Below are 24,902 nucleotides of genomic sequence, written 5' to 3'. Positions count from 1 at the left end.
GTGGCAGTGGTTGTAGTGCAGTAGTGGTGGTAATGGTTGTAGTGCAGTAGTGGTGGTAGTAGTCGTGGTAGTAGTGGTGGTAGTAGTGGTGGTAGTAGTTGTGGTAGTAGTGGTGGTAGTGGTGGTAGTAGCGGTGGTAGTAGTAGTGGCAGTGGTTGTAGTGCAGTAGTGGTGGTAATGGTTGTAGTGCAGTAGTGGTGGTAGTAGTTGTGGTAGTAGTGGTGGTAGTAGTGGTGGTAGTAGTTGTGGTAGTAGTGGTGGTAGTGGTGGTAGTAGCGGTGGTAGTAGTAGGGGCAGTGGTTGTAGTGCAGTAGTGGTGGTAATGGTTGTAGTGCAGTAGTGGTGGTAGTAGTTGTGGTAGTAGTGGTGGTAGTAGTGGTGGTAGTAGTTGTGGTAGTAGTGGTGGTAGTAGCGGTGGTAGTAGTAGTGGCAGTGGTTGTAGTGCAGTAGTGGTGGTAATGGTTGTAGTGCAGTAGTGGTGGTAGTAGTCGTGGTAGTAGTGGTGGTAGTAGTGGTGGTAGTAGTTGTGGTAGTAGTGGTGGTAGTGGTGGTAGTAGCGGTGGTAGTAGTAGTGGCAGTGGTTGTAGTGCAGTAGTGGTGGTAATGGTTGTAGTGCAGTAGTGGTGGTAGTAGTCGTGGTAGTAGTGGTGGTAGTAGTGGTGGTAGTAGTTGTGGTAGTAGTGGTGGTAGTGGTGGTAGTAGCGGTGGTAGTAGTAGTGGCAGTGGTTGTAGTGCAGTAGTGGTGGTAATGGTTGTAGTGCAGTAGTGGTGGTAGTAGTTGTGGTAGTAGTGGTGGTAGTAGTGGTGGTAGTAGTTGTGGTAGTAGTGGTGGTAGTGGTGGTAGTAGCGGTGGTAGTAGTAGTGGCAGTGGTTGTAGTGCAGTAGTGGTGGTAATGGTTGTAGTGCAGTAGTGGTGGTAGTAGTCGTGGTAGTAGTGGTGGTAGTAGTGGTGGTAGTAGTTGTGGTAGTAGTGGTGGTAGTGGTGGTAGTAGCGGTGGTAGTAGTAGTGGCAGTGGTTGTAGTGCAGTAGTGGTGGTAATGGTTGTAGTGCAGTAGTGGTGGTAGTAGTCGTGGTAGTAGTGGTGGTAGTAGTGGTGGTAGTAGTTGTGGTAGTAGTGGTGGTAGTGGTGGTAGTAGCGGTGGTAGTAGTAGTGGCAGTGGTTGTAGTGCAGTAGTGGTGGTAGTAGTTGTGGTAGTAGTGGTGGGTAACTTCAGGTTGAGGGGCTCCAGTACCCAGGATTAAATTAGAAACATTTCAGAGGTTTTCAACCTGAAAGTGATTCAATTTGAAATGAACCCGGTTTGAATGAGATGAAATTAAACCAGAGTGACATGTGTAAATGGTGGTAGTTGTGGTAGTAGTGGTGGTGGTGGTAGTGGTGGTAGTGGTAGTGGTGGTGGTGGTAGTGGTAGTTGTGGTAGTGGTGGTAGTGGTGGTAGTGGTAGTTGTGGTGGTAGTAGCTGTGGTGGTTATTGTGGTGGTGGTGGTGGTGGTAGTTGTGGTGGCGGTAGCTGTGGTGGTGGTGATTGTGGTGGCAGTGGTAGCTGTGGTAGAGGTAGTTGTGGTAGTGGTGGTGGTGGTGGTAGTTGTGGTGGTGGTAGCCGTGGTGGTGGTGATTGTGGTGACGGTAGTGGTAGCGGTGGTAGAGGTAGTTGTGGTAGTGATAGCGGTGGTAGAGGTAGTTGTGGTAGTGATAGTGGTGGTGGTGGTGGTAGTTGTGGTAGTAATGTTGGTGGTAGTGGTAATGCAAGAAGAGGGTACATGGTGGTAACGGTACGACTACTTACACTACAACAACTAAAACTAATACTACCACCACCACCACAACTACAACTATCACCACAACAACTGCAATATATACACCGCTGCTGCTACTGGCGCTTATATGTATATGTATATTTTTTTGTAAACTGCTAATGATACGGAGGGGGGGGGAGAGAGTGGGTGGTGGGGGTTGAAGAGGGGAAGGGGGAGGAGAACAACCCCCCTCCCCCACCCCCTATTGTATTCCTCAAATGTTCCACATCATTACACGACTATTACCACGTGTGACACGTCATCCAGAACCCAACCCACCGCTCCCCCCCCCCTCCCCTCGCACCCTCAGGCTACGCTGTTATGTAGGGGGGAGGGAAGGGGAGGGAGGAAGAGGGAGCCGAAGAGGGGAGAGCAGAGGGGAAAAAATATACTGAAGAAAGTTGTGGGGGGTTGGGGAAGGGGGGAGAGGTGATGGAGAAGCAAGGGTAGGGGAGGAGGGGGAGGGGAAGGGGGGAGGGAGAAATCTAAGATAATAGGAGCAGAAGTTAGGAAATGTAGCAGTTAAGTGCTACCTAAGAACACAAGTGCTACCTAAGAACACAAGTGCTACCTAAGAACACAAGTGCTACCTAAGAACACAAGTGCTACCTAAGAACATAATTGCTACCTAAGAACATAATTGCTACCTAAGAACATAAGTGCTACCTAAGAACACAAGTGCTACCTAAGAACACTAGTGCTACCTAAGAACACAAGTGCTACCTAAGAACACTAGTGCTACCTAAGAACACAAGTGTTACCTAAGAACACAAGTGCTACCTAAGAACATAATTGCTACCTAAGAACATAATTGCTACCTAAGAACATAATTGCTACCTAAGAACATAAGTGCTACCTAAGAACACAAGTGCTACCTAAGAACACAAGTGCTACCTAAGAACATAATTGCTACCTAAGAACATAATTGCTACCTAAGAACATAAGTGCTACCTAAGAACACAAGTGCTACCTAAGAACACAAGTGCTACCTAAGAACATAATTGCTACCTAAGAACATAATTGCTACCTAAGAACATAAGTGCTACCTAAGAACACAAGTGCTACCTAAGAACATAATTGCTACCTAAGAACATAATTGCTACCTAAGAACATAAGTGCTACCTAAGAACACAAGTGCTACCTAAGAACACAAGTGCTACCTAAGAACACAAGTGCTACCTAAGAACATAATTGCTACCTAAGAACATAATTGCTACCTAAGAACACAAGTGCTACCTAAGAACACAAGTGCTACCTAAGAACACAAGTGCTACCTAAGAACATAATTGCTACCTAAGAACATAATTGCTACCTAAGAACATAATTGCTACCTAAGAACATAAGTGCTACCTAAGAACACAAGTGCTACCTAAGAACACAAGTGCTACCTAAGAACATAAATGCTACCTAAGAATATAATTGCTACCTAAGAACATAAGTGCTACCTAAGAACACAAGTGCTACCTAAGAACACAAGTGCTACCTAAGAACATAATTGCTACCTAAGAACATAATTGCTACCTAAGAACATAAGTGCTACCTAAGAACACAAGTGCTACCTAAGAACATAATTGCTACCTAAGAACATAATTGCTACCTAAGAACATAAGTGCTACCTAAGAACACAAGTGCTACCTAAGAACACAAGTGCTACCTAAGAACACAAGTGCTACCTAAGAACACAAGTGCTACCTAAGAACACAAGTGCTACCTAAGAACATAATTGCTACCTAAGAACATAATTGCTACCTAAGAACATAAGTGCTACCTAAGAACATAATTGCTACCTAAGAACATAATTGCTACCTAAGAACATAAGTGCTACCTAAGAACATAAGTGCTACCTAAGAACATAAGTGCTACCTAAGAACATAATTGCTACCTAAGAACATAAGTGCTACCTAAGAAAATAAGTGATACCTAAGAACATAAGTGCTACCTAAGAACACAAGTGCTACCTAAGAACATAATTGCTACCTAAGAACATAAGTGCTACCTAAGAACATAAGTGCTACCTAAGAACATAATTGCTACCTAAGAACATAAGTGCTACCTAAGAACACAAGTGCTACCTAAGAACACAAGTGCTACCTAAGAACACAAGTGCTACCTAAGAACATAAGTGCTACCTAAGAACATAATTGCTACCTAAGAACATAAGTGCTACCTAAGAACATAAGTGCTACCTAAGAACATAAGTGCTACCTAAGAACATAATTGCTACCTAAGAACATAAGTGCTACCTAAGAAAATAAGTGATACCTAAGAACATAAGTGCTACCTAAGAACACAAGTGCTACCTAAGAACATAATTGCTACCTAAGAACATAAGTGCTACCTAAGAACATAAGTGCTACCTAAGAACATAATTGCTACCTAAGAACATAAGTGCTACCTAAGAACACAAGTGCTACCTAAGAACACAAGTGCTACCTAAGAACACAAGTGCTACCTAAGAACATAAGTGCTACCTAAGAACATAATTGCTACCTAAGAACACAAGTGCTACCTAAGAACACAAGTGCTACCTAAGAACATAAGTGCTACCTAAGAACACAAGTGCTACCTAAGAACATAAGTGCTACCTAAGAACACAAGTGCTACCTAAGAACGCAAGTGCTACCTAAGAACACAAGTGCTACCTAAGAACACAAGTGCTACCTAAGAACATAAGTGCTACCTAAGAACACAAGTGCTACCTAAGAACACAAGTGCTACCTAAGAACACAAGTGCTACCTAAGAACACAAGTGCTACCTAAGAACACAAGTGCTACCTAAGAACACAAGTGCTACCTAAGAACACAAGTGCTACCTAAGAACACAAGTGCTACCTAAGAACACAAGTGCTACCTAAGAACATAAGTGCTACCTAAGAACATAAGTGCTACCTAAGAACACAAGTGCTACCTAAGAACACAAGTGCTACCTAAGAACGCAAGTGCTACCTAAGAACATAAGTGCTACCTAAGAACACAAGTGCTACCTAAGAACATAAGTGCTACCTAAGAACATAAGTGCTACCTAAGAACACAAGTGCTACCTAAGAACACAAGTGCTACCTAAGAACATAAGTGCTACCTAAGAACACAAGTGCTACCTAAGAACACAAGTGCTACCTAAGAACACTAGTGCTACCTAAGAACACAAGTGCTACCTAAGAACACTAGTGCTACCTAAGAACACTAGTGCTACCTAAAAACACAAGTGCTACCTAAGAACACAAGTGCTACCTAAGAACACAAGTGCTACCTAAGAACACTAGTGCTACCTAAGAACACTAGTGCTACCTAAAAACACAAGTGCTACCTAAGAACACAAGTGCTACCTAAGAACACTAGTGCTACCTAAGAACACTAGTGCTACCTAAAAACACAAGTGCTACCTAAGAACACAAGTGCTACCTAAGAACACAAGTGCTACCTAAGAACACAAGTGCTACCTAAGAACACTAGTGCTACCTAAGAACACTAGTGCTACCTAAGAACACTAGTGCTACCTAAGAACACTAGTGCTACCTAAGAACACAAGTGCTACCTAAAAACACTAGTGCTACCTAAGAACACTAGTGCTACCTAAGAACACAAGTGCTACCTAAGAACACAAGTGCTACCTAAGAACACAAGTGCTACCTAAGAACACAAGTGCTACCTAAGAACACTAGTGCTACCTAAGAACACAAGTGCTACCTAAGAACACAAGTGCTACCTAAGAACACAAGTGCTACCTAAGAACACTAGTGCTACCTAAGAACACAAGTGCTACCTAAGAACACTAGTGCTACCTAAGAACACAAGTGCTACCTAAGAACACAAGTGCTACCTAAGAACACTAGTGCTACCTAAGAACACAAGTGCTACCTAAGAACACTAGTGCTACCTAAGAACACAAGTGTTACCTAAGAACACAAGTGCTACCTAAGAACACTAGTGCTACCTAAGAACACAAGTGCTACCTAAGAACACAAGTGCTACCTAAGAACACTAGTGCTACCTAAGAACACAAGTGCTACCTAAGAACACTAGTGCTACCTAAGAACACAAGTGTTACCTAAGAACACAAGTGCTACCTAAGAACATAATTGCTACCTAAGAACATAATTGCTACCTAAGAACATAAGTGCTACCTAAGAACACAAGTGCTACCTAAGAACATAATTGCTACCTAAGAACATAATTGCTACCTAAGAACATAAGTGCTACCTAAGAACACAAGTGCTACCTAAGAACACAAGTGCTACCTAAGAACACAAGTGCTACCTAAGAACATAATTGCTACCTAAGAACATAATTGCTACCTAAGAACACAAGTGCTACCTAAGAACACAAGTGCTACCTAAGAACACAAGTGCTACCTAAGAACATAATTGCTACCTAAGAACATAATTGCTACCTAAGAACATAATTGCTACCTAAGAACATAAGTGCTACCTAAGAACACAAGTGCTACCTAAGAACACAAGTGCTACCTAAGAACATAAATGCTACCTAAGAATATAATTGCTACCTAAGAACATAAGTGCTACCTAAGAACACAAGTGCTACCTAAGAACACAAGTGCTACCTAAGAACATAATTGCTACCTAAGAACATAATTGCTACCTAAGAACATAAGTGCTACCTAAGAACACAAGTGCTACCTAAGAACATAATTGCTACCTAAGAACATAATTGCTACCTAAGAACATAAGTGCTACCTAAGAACACAAGTGCTACCTAAGAACACAAGTGCTACCTAAGAACACAAGTGCTACCTAAGAACACAAGTGCTACCTAAGAACACAAGTGCTACCTAAGAACATAATTGCTACCTAAGAACATAATTGCTACCTAAGAACATAAGTGCTACCTAAGAACATAATTGCTACCTAAGAACATAATTGCTACCTAAGAACATAAGTGCTACCTAAGAACATAAGTGCTACCTAAGAACATAAGTGCTACCTAAGAACATAATTGCTACCTAAGAACATAAGTGCTACCTAAGAACATAAGTGCTACCTAAGAACATAAGTGCTACCTAAGAACACAAGTGCTACCTAAGAACATAATTGCTACCTAAGAACATAAGTGCTACCTCAGAACATAAGTGCTACCTAAGAACATAATTGCTACCTAAGAACATAAGTGCTAAGTGCTACCTAAGAACACAAGTGCTACCTAAGAACACAAGTGCTACCTAAGAACATAAGTGCTACCTAAGAACATAAGTGCTACCTAAGAACACAAGTGCTACCTAAGAACACAAGTGCTACCTAAGAACACAAGTGCTACCTAAGAACATAAGTGCTACCTAAGAACACAAGTGCTACCTAAGAACATAAGTGCTACCTAAGAACACAAGTGCTACCTAAGAACACAAGTGCTACCTAAGAACACAAGTGCTACCTAAGAACACAAGTGCTACCTAAGAACACAAGTGCTACCTAAGAACACAAGTGCTACCTAAGAACACAAGTGCTACCTAAGAACACAAGTGCTACCTAAGAACACAAGTGCTACCTAAGAACACAAGTGCTACCTAAGAACACAAGTGCTACCTAAGAACACAAGTGCTACCTAAGAACACTAGTGCTACCTAAGAACACAAGTGCTACCTAAGAACATAAGTGCTACCTAAGAACACAAGTGCTACCTAAGAACACAAGTGCTACCTAAGAACATAAGTGCTACCTAAGAACATAAGTGCTACCTAAGAACACAAGTGCTACCTAAGAACATAAGTGCTACCTAAGAACACAAGTGCTACCTAAGAACATAAGTGCTACCTAAGAACACAAGTGCTACCTAAGAACACAAGTGCTACCTAAGAACATAAGTGCTACCTAAGAACACAAGTGCTACCTAAGAACACAAGTGCTACCTAAGAACAATAGTGCTACCTAAGAACACAAGTGCTACCTAAGAACACTACCTAAGTGCTACCTAAGAACACTAGTGCTAACTAAGAACACAAGTGCTACCTAAGAACACTAGTGCTACCTAAGAACACAAGTGCTACCTAAGAACACTAGTGCTACCTAAGAACACTAGTGCTACCTAAGAACACAAGTGCTACCTAAGAACACAAGTGCTACCTAAGAACACTAAGTGCTACCTAAGAACACAAGTGCTACCTAAGAACACAAGTGCTACCTAAGAACACAAGTGCTACCTAAGAACACTAGTGCTACCTAAGAACACTAGTGCTACCTAAGAACACTAGTGCTACCTAAGAACACTAGTGCTACCTAAGAACACAAGTGCTACCTAAGAACACAAGTGCTACCTAAGAACACTAGTGCTACCTAAGAACACAAGTGCTACCTAAGAACACTAGTGCTACCTAAGAACACAAGTGCTACCTAAGAACACTAGTGCTACCTAAGAACACAAGTGCTACCTAAGAACACTAGTGCTACCTAAGAACACAAGTGCTACCTAAGAACACAAGTGCTACCTAAGAACACTAGTGCTACCTAAGAACACAAGTGCTACCTAAGAACACTAGTGCTACCTAAGAACACAAGTGCTACCTAAGAACACTAGTGCTACCTAAGAACACAAGTGTTACCTAAGAACACAAGTGCTACCTAAGAACACTAGTGCTACCTAAGAACACAAGTGCTACCTAAGAACACAAGTGCTACCTAAGAACACTAGTGCTACCTAAGAACACAAGTGCTACCTAAGAACACTAGTGCTACCTAAGAACACAAGTGCTACCTAAGAACACAAGTGCTACCTAAGAACACTAGTGCTACCTAAGAACACAAGTGCTACCTAAGAACACAAGTGCTACCTAAGAACACAAGTGCTACCTAAGAACACAAGTGCTACCTAAGAACACAAGTGCTACCTAAGAACACAAGTGCTACCTAAGAACACAAGTGCTACCTAAGAACACAAGTGCTACCTAAGAACACAAGTGCTACCTAAGAACACAAGTGCTACCTAAGAACACAAGTGCTACCTAAGAACACTAGTGCTACCTAAGAACACAAGTGCTACCTAAGAACACTAGTGCTACCTAAGAACACAAGTGCTACCTAAGAACACTAGTGCTACCTAAGAACACTAGTGCTACCTAAGAACACAAGTGCTACCTAAGAACACAAGTGCTACCTAAGAACACAAGTGCTACCTAAGAACACAAGTGCTACCTAAGAACACAAGTGCTACCTAAGAACACTAGTGCTACCTAAGAACACAAGTGCTACCTAAGAACACTAGTGCTACCTAAGAACACAAGTGCTACCTAAGAACACTAGTGCTACCTAAGAACACAAGTGCTACCTAAGAACACTAGTGCTACCTAAGAACACAAGTGCTACCTAAGAAGACGTTCCTTAACTTCATTTACAGTGTTTCTGTATTTTTTCTCTCTCTGCCTCTTGTACATTTTCTTAGTCTTTCCACCCCCTTCTTTCTCTTGTTTTTTCTTTCTCTATTTTCTCTTCCTTTTTTATTACTCATTTTCTTCTGTGTCCTCACTTACTGTTTCTCTCTCTCTCTCTCTCTCTCTCTCTCTCTCTCTCTCTCTCTCTCTCTCTCTCTCTCTCTCTCTCTCTCTCTCTCTCTCTCTCTCTCTCTCTCTCTCTTTCTCTTTCACTCTTTCTCTCTCTTGTTTTTTTTTTTACACAGGGTTTGACAAGGTTAAGGATCCCTAGCTTTATTGACAGCTATTTACAGGTTAAGGATTCCTAACTTTATTGGCAAGCTAAGAGCTGTTACCTACATCAGCTCATTTAAAAGCATTTTTATTGTTATGAGACATACAAGTAGGGAACAGGATGAAGTTGGAGCCATCTGTGGGCCAGCATTTTCATTTGATCAACTGACTTTATCTCGTTGACATCATTATGCTGTACGAATGTGTTTCATACTCGAGTCATCCTGGGTATGTATGATCTCAGATGGAGTGATGTTCTGGAGAAGGGTACAGCCAGAGTGAAGTTGCTGCTTTCTGCCCGTCTTGTGGCATAAAAGCTTGTTTCACACTGTCCTCGAAGTGGATCCAAGTGTGGTATTTTGACAATATTGGCCTTGTACATAACAGTAAGGCCACCCACATCCCTCCTATGTTGAAGGCTCTGTTGAAATGACAGATCTATCCAGAATGGGTCCAGGCGAGAGATGAGACGTCTTGCTCTGTTCTATACTCTGTCAAGCAGTCGCAGATGAGAAGGGGGGGGGAGGCAAACCAAGAAAGTGGAGCATACTCAAGGTGTGAGCGTACTTGTGCCTCGTACAGGATCTTGCAACCCCTACTGTCAAGCAGATGCGAGATACGGCGAAGTGCTGTAAGCTTCCTGGCTGCCTTGTTTGCAAGATTTACAACATGGTTCTTCATGGTTAGTTTGGAGTCAATTTCTCTCTCTCTCTCTCTTTCTTTCTCTCTCTCTCTCTCTCTCTCTCTCTCTCTCTCTCTCTCTCTCTCTCTCTCTCTCTCTCTCTCTCTCTCTCTCTCTCTCTCTCTCTCTCTCTCTCTCTCTCTCTCTCTCTCTCTCTCTCTCTCTCTCTCTCTCGCTCTCTCTCTCCTCTCCTCTCATCCCTATCTCCACCTTCCCCACTTTCACCCTTCCTTCTCCCCCCCTTCTGCCTCCCCCCTCTCCCCCTCCACTAGGTCTGGTGCCACTAGATTAATATCCGGCAAAACTTGTGAAGGCTTCTGAACATTTTCTAGCTCAGTGTTTGACTTCAACACACACTCTTGTTACCCTAACTAGAACCTCTCTCTCTCTCTCTCTCTCTCTCTCTCTCTCTCTTTCTGAAGACTATAATCACCCAAGATATCGGAGAATGACACAAGGTCAACATATTCACTCCATCAATATTCTAAATAGATTCAACCTGCATAAGCATAAATACTTTTCAGAGTGTGTGTGTAAAGTGAACACCGGTGCGACGACGCTAACACAGTACTCGGTGGCAAGCGAGTCAGTACAAATGTGGGTAAAGGCTTTTTCACGGGCTAGTAAAGGGTTCTCTCCCGATGCATCAAGCATTAAATCAGTCCGGCTGTCTGCAAGTATCCGTAATTTCGAGGACAATTTCGAAAAGGAAACCATCCTATATGATGGAGTATGGCAGGAAAACTATCCTGGTATACTGTAATGTGCGTAGGATGGTTGCCTTTCCATTCTCCAACACACAAGATATCTTCCTGAATTCTGGCAACCATACTGTAGCTCTCATCTGAAAATTATTATATTCTCGTAGTAGCAGTGATAGTATATCTACTCTCGTGGTGGTTGATGTAGCCCATGATGCCCTCCAGCTTGTGTTTTTTTTCTATCAAATATCCGTAGTTGTGTTGGTAGTCAAGTGTGATTGACTTTTTTTCAGCTTGTTTCATATCGGCAGTGGCCGGAGAGAGTGGAGGAGAGGGAGAGAGCCTTCTGCTATACTCTCCTTGCCTAAAGCAGCCTCGGTGTGTATTGAAAATTTTATGATAGAAACATTTCCCATGTACTTCCTGTCTGTCTGGAGGTATGTCTACCTACCTGGACTTCCTGGAGGGTATTCCGGGGATCAACGCCCCCGCGGCCCGGTCCATGACCAGGGCCCATGGTGGATCAGGGCCTGGTCAACGAGACTGTTACTGCTGGCGGCAGTAATATTCTCATTATCCATCCTATCAGTTTCCTCGCAGATGTGATAGTGGCATTGTTGTGATCCTTGAAGGTGAGATCCTCAGACATTACCACTCCCAGGTCCTTCACATTGCTTTTCCGCTCTGTTGTGTGATTAGAGTTTGTAGTATACTCAGTCCTAGTTATTATTTCCTCCAGTTTTCCATAACGGAGTAGCTGGAATTTGTCTTCATTGAACATCATATTGTTCTCTGTTGCCCACTGGAAAACTTGGTTTATATCTTCTTGGAGTTTTGCCGTGTCCTCAGTGGATGACACTCTCATGCAGATCCTAGTATCATCTGCAAAGGATGATACAGTGCTATGATTTGCATATCTGTCTATGTCTGATATGAAAATAAAGGAACAGGATAGGTGCGAGTACTGTGCCTTGTGGGACAGAGCTCTTCACTATGGCAGCATCCGATTTAACTTTGTTTACCACTACTCTTTGTGTTCGATTGGTTAAAAAGTTGAAGATCCATCTGCCTACTTTGCCAGTCATTCCTTTAGCACGCATTTCGTGAGCTGTTACACCATGATCGCACTTGTCAAAGGCTTTTGCAAAATCTGTGTATACTACATCTGCATTCTGTTTGTTTTCCAGTGCATCTAGGACCATATCATAGTGGTCCAGTATGTATGTATATCAGGGTGTGTGTGTGTGTGTGTGTGTGTGTGTGTGTGTGTGTGTGTGTGTGTGTGTGTGTGTGTGTGTGTGTGTGTGTGTGTGTGTGTGTGTGTGTGTGTGTGTGTGTATGTCTGCCTGCCTGTCTGTCTCTGTCTATCTGTCTGTCTGCCTGTCTGTCTGTCTGTCTTTCTCTCTCTATCTCTGTCTCTGTCTCTGTCTCTGTCTGTCTATCTCTCTCTCTCTCTCTCTCTCTCTCTCTCTCTCTCCCTGGTATACATCTAGTAGGGCACCCCGGAGCACCCTTGCTTGCCGACCAACCACTCAACTCACCGTAAAGAACAAGGGGTGAGCATTAAACGCTATAATTTCACAACTTCATTACAGTAATTTTTTGTCATTATGACACTTAATTTTCATTTTAGTGCACAAAGGGAACTCCTGTGAGAGCCATTAAAGTTGTTAGTCAAATGAATGTCCTGTCGAGCACGGGGTTGGCCCCGGAGACTGGCTTGTTTCTCTTCTTGTTGTATTTACAGGGGAAGCTGGCCCCAGAGACTGGCTTGTTTCTCTTCTTGTTGTATTTACAGGGGAAGCTGGCCCCGGAGACTGGCTTGTTTCTCTTCTTGTTGTATTTACAGGGGAAGCTGGCCCCGGAGACTGGCTTGTTTCTCTTCTTGTTGTATTTACAGCGGAAGCTGGCCCCGGAGACCGGCTTGTTTCTCTTCTTGTTGTATTTACAGGGGAAGCTGGCCCCGGAGACTGGCTTGTTTCTCTTCTTGTATTTACAGGGGAAGCTGGCCCCGGAGACTGGCTTGTTTCTCTTCTTGTTGTATTTACAGGGGAAGCTGGCCCCGGAGACTGGCTTGTTTCTCTTCTTGTTGTATTTACAGGGGAAGCTGGCCCCGGAGACTGGCTTGTTTCTCTTCTTGTTGTATTTACAGGGGAAGCTGGCCCCGGAGACTGGCTTGTTTCTCTTCTTGTTGTATTTACAGGGGAAGCTGGCCCCGGAGACTGGCTTGTTTCTCTTCTTGTTGTATTTACAGGGGAAGCTGGCCCCGGAGACTGGCTTGTTTCTCTTATTGTTGTATTTACAGGGGAAGCTGGCCCCGGAGACTGGCTTGTTTCTCTTTTTGTTGTATTTACAGGGGAAGCTGGCCCCGGAGACTGGCTTGTTTCTCTTCTTGTTGTATTTACAGGGGAAGCTGGCCCCGGAGACTGGCTTGTTTCTCTTCTTGTTGTATTTACAGGGGAAGCTGGCCCCGGAGACTGGCTTGTTTCTCTTCTTGTTGTATTTACAGCGGAAGCTGGCCCCGGAGACCGGCTTGTTTCTCTTCTTGTTGTATTTACAGGGGAAGCTGGCCCCGGAGACTGGCTTGTTTCTCTTCTTGTATTTACAGGGGAAGCTGGCCCCGGAGACTGGCTTGTTTCTCTTCTTGTTGTATTTACAGGGGAAGCTGGCCCCGGAGACTGGCTTGTTTCTCTTCTTGTTGTATTTACAGGGGAAGCTGGCCCCGGAGACTGGCTTGTTTCTCTTCTTGTTGTATTTACAGGGGAAGCTGGCCCCGGAGACTGGCTTGTTTCTCTTCTTGTTGTATTTACAGGGGAAGCTGGCCCCGGAGACTGGCTTGTTTCTCTTCTTGTTGTATTTACAGGGGAAGCTGGCCCCGGAGACTGGCTTGTTTCTCTTTTTGTTGTATTTACAGGGGAAGCTGGCCCCGGAGACTGGCTTGTTTCTCTTCTTGTTGTATTTACAGGGGAAGCTGGCCCCGGAGACTGGCTTGTTTCTCTTCTTGTTATATTTACAGAGGAAGCTGGCCCCGGAGACTGGCTTGTTTCTCTTCTTGTTATATTTACAGGGGAAGCTGGCCCCAGAGACTGGCTTGTTTCTCTTCTTGTTGTATTTACAGGGGAAGCTGGCCCCGGAGACTGGCTTGTTTCTCTTCTTGTTATATTTACAGAGGAAGCTGGCCCCGGAGACTGGCTTGTTTCTCTTCTTGTTATATTTACAGGGGAAGCTGGCCCCAGAGACTGGCTTGTTTCTCTTCTTGTTATATTTACAGGGGAAGCTGGCCCCGGAGACTGGCTTGTTTCTCTTCTTGTTATATTTACAGGGGAAGCTGGCCCCGGAGACTGGCTTGTTTCTCTTATTGTAATATTTACAGGGGAAACTGGCCCCAGAGACTGGCTTGTTTCTCTTCTTGTTGTATTCACGGGGATTGGGGGAGGGGTGGGCTGGCGCTCTGAACCTTTATAAGAGGGTCATGTAACGTCGACTTACACAAAGGGGTAGGGAGGGATGAAGGATTGGATTTGATACGAGGAAGGCGAGAGGGTGGGAGGGAGTTTCTTTGGATCTCTCGGCCGTCTTGAAGAGGTTAGCTCTCTTGTGTAGGAAGGTCGACACTGTCAACATTTAATATTTGTGTTAGCCGAATTTGTGTGATTTCTTCCGCTTCCCACGGAAGAGGGGAAAGGGGAAGGGGGATGTGGGGTGGAGGGGGAGCTAGTGGAGAGGAGGATGAAGGGCAAGGGGGTGGAGGAAGGGGTAAAAGGGTGAAGGGAACATGAATGACAGTTTTCTGCAGCTGGGGAACTCCTGTCAGCTAGGGGTCACTCTGTCAGCTAGGGGGAGGGGGGTAAGGCTGTCAGCTAAGGTCACCCTGTCAGCTAGGGTCACCTTATCAGTTGAGATCACTCTGTTAGTTAGGAGGTCACCATGTCAGCTAGGGGTCACCCTGTCAGCTAGGGTCACTTCGTCAGCTAGGAGTCACACTGTCAGCTAGGGTCACTTCGTCAGCTAGGGGTGACACTGTCAGCTAGGGTCACTTCGTCAGCTAGGGGTCACACTGCCAGCTAGGGTCATTTCGTCAGCTAGGGTCACTTCGTCAGCTAGGGGTCACACTGTTAGCTAGGGTCACTTCGTCAGCTAGGGGTCACACTGTCAGCTAGGGTCACTTCGTCAGCTAGGGGTGACACTGTCAGCTAGGGTCACTTCGTCAGCTAGGGGTCACACTGTTAGCTAGGGTCACTTCGTCAGCTAGGGGTCACACTGTCAGCTAGGGCCACTTCGTCAGCTAGGGATCACACTGCCAGCTAGGGTCACATCGTCAGTTAGGAGACAAACTGTCAACTAGGTCACTCTGTCTCGTACCAGAGTTGCTCGAGGAAGCAAAAATATCTGAGATAATAAAAAGGCCGCTGGCTATACTCCGACCCTAGCGGAGATTAAACAAGTTTAGCGGATATGCTGGTTGCCTGCCCTCCAGCCCCATCCCTCCTATCCTACCCTTCCACCTCTTGCCCCCTACCTATCCTTCCACTGCCCCCTCCACCTATCCCCTGCTCTGAATAGCCGACCTGCAACGTTGAAATTAAATTGCCCTGAAAAAATCTGACAATATTCAGTCTCCAAGACCGTCTCACTCTGGGTCTTTTGTGGTCATTAAAGTTAGCGTGAGAGAGGGAAGGGGGGAGGGGTTCCTTCCCCTCCCCCTTCTCTTACCTTCCCCTCTTCCACTTCCTCCATCTTCCCCCCCTTTCCATGTCCCTCTGCATCTGTCTTTCCAACTCCGTCTCTTTCTATCCATCTAACTCTTCTCTCTGTTTCTCTGTCTGTCTCTCTCTCTCTTCTTCTTCTTCTCTTCCCCCACCCCAATTACATTCCAACACCCTCTCCAACACCCTCTCCAACACATGAAGGGACGACTAATGAAGTGAGGATAGGCAGTCATGGATAGGCACTCATGAATAGACAGTCATGGATATGTAAAGTAAAAGGACACAAGTGCAACTAATGTGACATTTTTCTTGTGGCAACGTTTCGCTCTCCAGGAGCTTTGTCAAGCCGTTACAAACAGTACATGGACACAGAGGGTATATATAGGCTCAGAGTGGGGGGCAATATTAGTGGTAGTAGTAGTAGTAGTAGTAGTAGTAGTAGTAGTAGTAGTAGTAGTAGTAGTAGTAGTAGTAGTAGTAGTAGTAGTAGTAGTAGTAGTAGTAGTAGTAGTAGTAGTAGTAGTATAGTAGTAGTAGTAGTAGTAGTAGTAGTAGTAGTAGTAGTAGTAGTAGTAGTAGTAGTAGTAGTAGTAGTAGTAGTAGCAGTAGTAGTAGTAGTAGTAGTAGCAGTAGTAGTAGTAGTAGTAGTAGTAGTAGTAGTAGTAGTAGTAGTATAGTAGTAGTAGTAGTAGTAGTAGCAGTAGTAGTAGTAGTAGTAGTAGTAGTAGTAGTAGTAGTAGTAGTAGTAGTAGCGTTAGTAGTAGTAGTAGTAGTAGTAGTAGTAGTAGTAGTAGTAGTAGTAGTAGTAGTAGTAGTAGTAGTAGTAGTAGTAGTAGTAGTAGTAGTAGTAGTAGTAGTAGAAGTGGTAGTAGTAGTAGTAGTAGTAGTAATACAATATGTCAGAACAAGTGCCTTGAATCTTCACTAACAGGTGTTTCTAATACAATTAAACAAAACAAAGGCAGCTTCACCATCCCTGAAGTCTTAGCAAGAATCCTCCAGGAAACAGTAAACTCTGCCATCACATAGTCTCTCCTCTTAATACTACACAAGCTACATCCTAACCTATTTTTATGTTACCCAAGTTATAGCTTCTATATCCTTTTACTCTTGTGTGAGTCAGTTGTTCTGCATATTGTATTACTACCACTACTACAACTGATCTCACTACTACTACTACTACTACTACTACTACTACTACTACTACTACTACTACTACTACTACTACTACTACTACCACTAGTATTGCACCTCACTCTGAGCCTATATATACCCTCTGTGTCCATGTACTGTTTGTAACGGCTTGACAAAGCTCCTGGAGAGCGAAACGTTGCCACAAGAAAATGTCACATTAGTTGCACTTGTGTCCTTTTACTTTACATATTGTCGGTAATTCTACCAACATTATTACAGTCATGGATAGGCAGCCATGGATAGACAGTCATGGATAGGCAGCCATGGATAGACAGTCATGGATAGGCAGCCATGGATAGACAGTCATGGATAGGCAGCCATGGATAGACAGTCATGGATAGGCAGCCATGGATAGACAGTCATGGATAGGCAGCCATGGATAGACAGTCATGGATAGGCAACCATGGATAGACAGTCATGGATAGGCAGCCATGGATAGACAGTCATGGATAGGCAGCCATGGATAGACAGTCATGGATAGGCAGTCATGAATAGGCAGTCATGGATAGGCAGTCATGGGAAAGGGAAGGAAAAGAAAGGTAGAAGAAAGGAAGTAGATGAATTAATGTGAAGACAGGAAAGTGGTTGAGTAACGAAGGGGACAAGATAGAAGAGGAAGAGAGGGAAAAAAAGAAATGGGAACGATTGGGAGGAGAGAAAGGGGAAGCAAAACTGGGATGGGTAGTGGATAGGGAAAGGATAAAAGGAATAAATGTGGGATAGAAAAGAGTAAGTTGGAGAGGTTAGTGGAGACAACCTCACAGAATCATGACACAGTGTTGGAGAGGTTAGTGAAGACAACCTCACGGAACAATGACACAGTGTTGGAGAGGTTAGTGAAGACAACCTCACAGAACCATGACACAGTGTTGGAGAGGTTAGTGAAGACAACCTCACGGAACCATGACACAGTGTTGGAGAGGTTAGTGAAGACAACCTCACGGAACCATGACACAGTGTTGGAGAGGTTAGTGGAGACAACCTCACGGAACCATGACACAGTGTTGGAGAGGTTAGTGAAGACAACCTCACGGAACCATGACACAGTGTTGGAGAGGTTAGTGGAGACAACCTCACGGAACCATGACACAGTGTTGGAGAGGTTAGTGGAGACAACCTCACGGAACCATTACCATAGTCACTCTTGGCCTCTCCCCCACCATACCTACCTGCAACTCCCTCTTCATAGTTCCCCTGGGAATATTTAAATGCCCGAAATGCCCAGCACCTTACATTGAGTTTTCCACATATTTTACAATATATATATATATATATATATATATATATATATATATATATATATATATATATATATATATATATATATATATATATATATATATATATATATATATATATATATATATATGTGTGTGTGTGTGTGTGTGTGTGTGTGTGTGTGTGTGTGTGTGTGTGTGTGTGTGTGTGTGTGTGTGTTGAAAATTTGTGCAAGATTTGGGAATCTTTATTGTGGGAAAACATTTCGCCGCACAAGTGGCTTTCCTCAGTCTAGCAGAGTGATGAATGGTGGAAGATGAGGAGTGTGAGGTAATCAATCCCTTAGCCATTACTGGATGTGTTCAGACCATGTCTCGAGCAAAGATGGACTGAAGATGAAAATAAATGGTATAAAATACTGACACAATAGAAACATAAACACATATGCAGTTTAATATGATCCTTTATTGACAACGTTTCGCCCACACAGTGGGCTTTTTCAAGTCACAAACAGATCTACCTGGTGTGGAACGAACGAACGAACAAGTTCAGGTAAGATCCCAATGGGATGAGCGGGGAAGACGGGACAGACGAAGAATAGCGAAGGAGAGGAGTGTTCCTAGTTGTAGAAATAGAGCCAGGGCTTAACCCAGCAGCTGAGACGATCGTGGGATAGAGCTGGAGAGAACAGGACTTGGCTGAGAATGTGGACGACGTGGGCAAGCTGTGCAGGCTGCATCATGGTGGTTGATCTGTAGATCTGGTCGGCGATTGGTTGCTGGAGATCGGCGGGAAGCGGGATGGAGAGGAAGGCATGTTTCAATATGATTGGTTAAGTATGTGGAGAGGAGAGAGGATCAGCGTTGATTGGTGGATAATACTCTTCATATCTGCGTTTTGTTAGTTTTTCGTTACTGTCGTAGAGCCATTTTGAAGTCTTTTGAAAGCAGGTTTTGATAATAAACTAAGTTTGAGCAGACTTTTGCTGTCTTTTTCTAAGTCTGCAATTAGGGCAGTTTCAGTGTGGGGATCACATCCAGGAGCAACAGTGTACTTGATACTACCATGGTGCATGGAATAGATGACCTGGTCGGCTTTACGTATTTCTCTTTCGAAAATCACCTCTTTCAACAGACTTTTGGTCTACCCATGGGCTCGCCACTCAGTGCCGTCCTGGCGAACTTATACATGGAACATCTGGAAGCCGAGCGTTTCTCTACCATTATTCCTTCGACTGTCACCTGGCTCCGTTATGTTGACGACATTCTCCTCATAACTCCCAGGCTCTCCAAGACAAGCTCAACCAGGTCGAGCCCTCAGTCCAGTTCACACTTGAAGAAGAAGTCGACAACACTCTTCCTTTCCTTGATGTTCTTCTCTGCAAAACTGACCATGAACTTCGTTTTAAAGTCTATCGAAAACCAACCAACCAAAACGATCTTCTCCACTTCTACTCTCACCACGACACCAAAACTAAACGTGGTGTAATTATAGGCTTCTTCCTGCGCGCACTCGGAATCTGCAGCAATGAGTTCCTTGAAGAAGAATGCACTATAATTGAACAAGTATTTTCTAAACTCCACTATCCTCGTCACTTCATCAGAGACTGCAGACGGCGGGCATTAAACATCTTCAACATACCCAGAGAAGACACTGCCGAGAAGAGATACATAGTCCTCCCCACCAACTCCATTGCCAAACATGTTTTCAACATCTTTTCCAACACATCATTCCAAGTATCTACCTCCACCAGTAGTAGACAGGACAAGCTTCCATCCTCTGCAGGGGTATACATAATCCCTTGTAATGACTGCAACAAATTATACGTGGGCGAAACATCAAGAGACCTCCAAACACGTATTTCAGAACACCAATACGCAAGCAGGACTGACGATACAAGGAATGCCTGTCTACAACATCGCAATTCACACAACCATTTAATTAACTACAGAAACTCAAGACTTATCGCCACAGAAGACAACATTCAATACCGAAGAATCCTGGAATCATCGCTTATCTCTATAACCAACAATTTCAACCAGAACAACGGCTTCTATAACATAGCTGAACCACTCGCCAAGAAACTTCTTCATCGCTATCCCACATAAGAACATAGAACACTGCAGAAGGTCTGCTCACAACTTGTCCAATACCCCTGCCAAGCTACCCAAGATTTTAGACTCTATAACCCCCATCAGGTGGAAGGTACTCGCGTACCTTCCACCCCAGGTAGATCTGTTTGTGGCTTGAAAAAGCCCACTGTGTGGGCGAAACGTTGTCAATAAAGGATCACATTAAACTGCATATGTGTTTATGTTTCCATGGACTGAAGATATCGACTCAAACCATTTGTATTATATTACTAAAATATGTTAGAGTAAGCATTTAAATGAGGTTTGAAAGTACTTTCAGACGAGGTTAGAAAGTTCTTTTAGACGAGGTTAGAAAGTTCTTTTAGACGAGGTTAGAAAGTTCTTTTAGACGAGGTTAGAAAGTTCTTTCTTGCGAGGTTAGAAAGTTCTTTCAGACGAGGTTAGAAAGTTCTTTCATACGAGGTTAGAAAGTTCTTTCAGACGAGGTTAGAAAGTTCTTTCATGCGAGGTTAGAAAGTTCTTTCAGACGAAGTTAGAAAGTTCTTTCATGCGAGGTTAGAAAGTTCTTTCATGCGAGGTTAGAAAGTTCTTTCAGACGAAGTTAGAAAGTTCTTTCATGCGAGGTTAGAAAGTTATTTCAGACGAAGTTAGAAAGTTCTTTCATGCGAGGTTAGAAAGTTCTTTCATGCGAGGTTAGAAAGTTCTTTCATGCGAGGTTAGAAAGTTCTTTCAGACGAAGTTAGAAGTAGTTTTAAACAAGTTTATTAAGTACTTTCAGACGAGGCAGAATTTTTGGGGGTCTTAGTGTTAGGAAATAACTTAGTATAACATCAGGAAGTAACTTAGATGAAGCTACGAAGTTAGCAAGTAGCGTTAGGGAATAACTTAAGATAATTTTACTAAATAACTTTAAAAAAAAAGAGAAGAAACGTCTGTTGGGGAAAGAAAACTGGGGAATTGAAGGGAGGAAGGGGAGGGTGGGTGGGGAGGGGGGATAACGGAGGGGAGGGGAGGGGAGGAGAGGGGAGGAGAGGGGAAGACGGTACTATTAATAAGATGGAGGAAGGCAAGATGGTGTTTGGTTAAGGTTTATCAAGGCTGTGATGCCCATGCTGCTCCCTTTATAAGGGAGAACAGGGAGTGAGGACCTGGGGAGAGGGAGACGGGTAGGGAGGGGTGGGTTACTGGTGGGGTGAGAGGGAGGTGAAGGTACCCTATTTTATCTCCTTTTCTACCTCTGTCTGTCTGTCTGTCTGTCTCTGTCTCTGTCTCTGTCTCTGTCTCTCTCTCTCTCTCTCTCTCTCTCTCTCTCTCTCTCTCTCTCTCTCTCTCTCTCTCTCTCTCATTCTTGGCTGGGAAAATTAGTGCCTGCAGCGACCTGGGAGAGACAACCCATTTTCTTTATTAGATTTGTGAGTGGTTGTGTTCACAGGGAGAGAGGGAGAGAGGGAGGGAGGGATAGAGGGAGGGAGGGAGAGAAGGAGGGAGGGACTGAAGGAGGGAGGAAGATGCACGGGAAAATTTTTTGCAAGTCTTCAAATGACCAGAGACTTGGGCAGGAGGGGGGAGGGGGGAGGTGGAAGGAGGGGAAGTCTCTCCATTGGAGGACTTGTTGGGGGAGGGAAGAGGAGGTATGAGGAGGAAGAGAAGAGGTAATGGGAAGAAGAGGGAAAGTATGGGTGAAGAGGCAGAGGGAAAGAAGAGAGGACATAATGGGAAGTAGAGAAGACATAATGGGAAGAAGAGAGGACATAATGGGAAGGAGAGGACATAATGGGAAGAAGAGAGGACATAATGGGAAGAAGAGAGGACATAATGGGAAAAAGAGAGGACATAATGAGAAGAAGAGAGGACATAATGGGAAGAAGAGAGAACATAATGGGAAGAAGAGAGGACATAATGGGAAGAAGAGAGAACATAATGGGAAGAAGAGAGAACATAATGGGAAGAAGAGAGGACATAATGGGAAGAAGAGAGGACATAATGGGAAGAAGAGAGGACATAATGGGAAGAAGAGAGGACATAATGGGAAGAAGAGAGAACATAATGGGAAGAAGAGAGGACATAATGGGAAGAAGAGAGAACATAATGGGAAGAAGAGAGGACATAATGGGAAGAAGAGAGGGTGTAGGGGAAGGAGGAGAGAGGGTGTAGGGGAAGAAGAGAGGGTGTAGGGGAAGAAGAGAGGGTGTAGGGGAAGAAGAGAGGGTGTAGGGGAAGAAGAAAGGGTGTAGGGGAAGACCCCGGGACTGGATACATCATTTGCCCAAATGGTAATTTACAGGAGAAGACTTTGATGAGTTTTGTGAGAGAGAGACCAGCCTAACCCCGGTAATTAGTGTACCCGCGCATTGTTTGACTAAAACTCAAGAGGCACTCTTTTCCGGGGGCGTTGATATGAGAGCCTGGATACATGGACCAGGTGGTAGTGGTGGTAGTTGGTGGTAGGTAGTGGTAGTTGATGATAATTGGTTGTAGATGGTGGTAGTTGGTGGTAGCTGATGGTAGGTAGTAATAATTGGTAGTAGTTGGTGGTAGGTAGCTTCTGAAATGCTGGTAGATAGAGTTTCAACCTTAACATAAGACCAAAACAAGGTAACATCAAATACTCTTTCACCATCTTCAAGACAATATAAGACAACCTCAGACGCACTCTACATCTTCAAGACAATATAAGACAACCTCAGACGCACTCTACATCTTCAAGACAATATAAGACAACCTCAGACGCACTCTACATCTTCAAGACAATATAAGACAACCTCAGACGCACTCTTCATCTTCAAGACAATATAAGACAACCTCAGACGCACTCTTCATCTTCAAGACAATATAAGACAACCTCAGACGCACTCTACATCTTCAAGACAATATAAGACAACCTCAGACGCACTCTACATCTTCAAGACAATATAAGACAACCTCAGACGCACTCTACATCTTCAAGACAATATAAGACAACCTCAGACGCACTCTTCATCATCTTCAAGACAATATAAGACAACCTCAGACGCACTCTACATCTTCAAGACAATATAAGACAACCTCAGACGCACTCTACATCTTCAAGACAATATAAGACAACCTCAGACGCACTCTACATCTTCAAGACAATATAAGACAACCTCAGACGCACTCTACATCTTCAAGACAATAAGACAACCTCAGACGCAACAATATAAGACTCAGACAATATAAGACAACTCTACGCATCTTCATCTTCAAGACAATATAAGACAACCTCAGACGCACTCTTCATCTTCAAGACAATATAAGACAACCTCAGACGCACTCTACATCTTCAAGACAATATAAGACCTCAGACGCACTCTACATCTTCAAGACAATATAAGACAACCTCAGACGCACTCTATCATCTTCAAGACAATATAAGACAACCTCAGACGCACTCTTCATCTTCAAGACAATATAAGACAACTCTCTACATCTTCAAGACAATATAAGACAACCTCAGACGCACTCTTCATCTTCAAGACAATATAAGACAACCTCAGACGCACTCTTCATCTTCAAGACAATATAAGACAACCTCAGACGCACTCTACATCTTCAAGACAATATAAGACAACCTCAGACGCACTCTTCATCTTCAAGACAATATAAGACAACTTCAGACGCACTCTACATCTTCAAGACAATATAAGACAACCTCAGACGCACTCTACATCTTCAAGACAATATAAGACAACCTCAGACGCACTCTTCATCTTCAAGACAATATAAGACAACCTCAGACGCACTCTTCATCTTCAAGACAATATAAGACAACCTCAGACGCACTCTTCATCTTCAAGACAATATAAGACAACCTCAGACGCACTCTTCATCTTCAAGACAATATAAGACAACCTCAGACGCACTCTACATCTTCAAGACAATATAAGCCAACTTCAGACGCACTCTTCATCTTCAAGACAATATAAGACAACCTCAGACGCACTCTTCATCTTCAAGACAATATAAGACAACCTCAGACGCACTCTACATCTTCAAGACAATATAAGACAACCTCAGACGCACTCAGACGCACTCTCTACATCTTCAAGACAATATAAGACAACCTCAGACGCACTCTACATCTTCAAGACAATATAAGACAACCTCAGACGCACTCTTCATCTTCAAGACAATATAAGACAACCTCAGACGCACTCTTCACATCTTCAAGACAATATAAGACAACCTCAGACGCACTCTACATCTTCAAGACAATATAAGACAACCTCAGACGCACTCTACATCTTCAAGACAATATAAGACAACCTCAGACGCACTCTACATCTTCAAGACAATATAAGACAACCTCAGACGCACTCTACATCTTCAAGACAATATAAGACAACCTCAGACGCACTCTACATCTTCAAGACAATATAAGACAACCTCAGACGCACTCTACATCTTCAAGACAATATAAGACAACCTCAGACGCACTCTTCATCTTCAAGACAATATAAGACAACCTCAGACGCACTCTACATCTTCAAGACAATATAAGACAACCTCAGACGCACTCTACATCTTCAAGACAATACAAGACAACTTCAGACGCACTCTACATCTTCAAGACAATATAAGACAACCTCAGACGCACTCTACATCTTCAAGACAATATAAGACAACCTCAGACGCACTCTACATCTTCAAGACAATATAAGACAACCTCAGACGCACTCTACATCTTCAAGACAATATAAGACAACCTCAGACGCACTCTACATCTTCAAGACAATATAAGACAACCTCAGACGCACTCTACATCTTCAAGACAATACAAGACAACCTCAGACGCACTCTACATCTTCAAGACAATACAAGACAACCTCAGACGCACTCTT

The sequence above is a fragment of the Cherax quadricarinatus genome, chromosome 51, assembly GCF_038502225.1.
Source record: "Cherax quadricarinatus isolate ZL_2023a chromosome 51, ASM3850222v1, whole genome shotgun sequence".
Taxonomy (NCBI): domain Eukaryota; kingdom Metazoa; phylum Arthropoda; class Malacostraca; order Decapoda; family Parastacidae; genus Cherax; species Cherax quadricarinatus.
Note: the sequence above shows the minus strand (reverse complement) of the source record.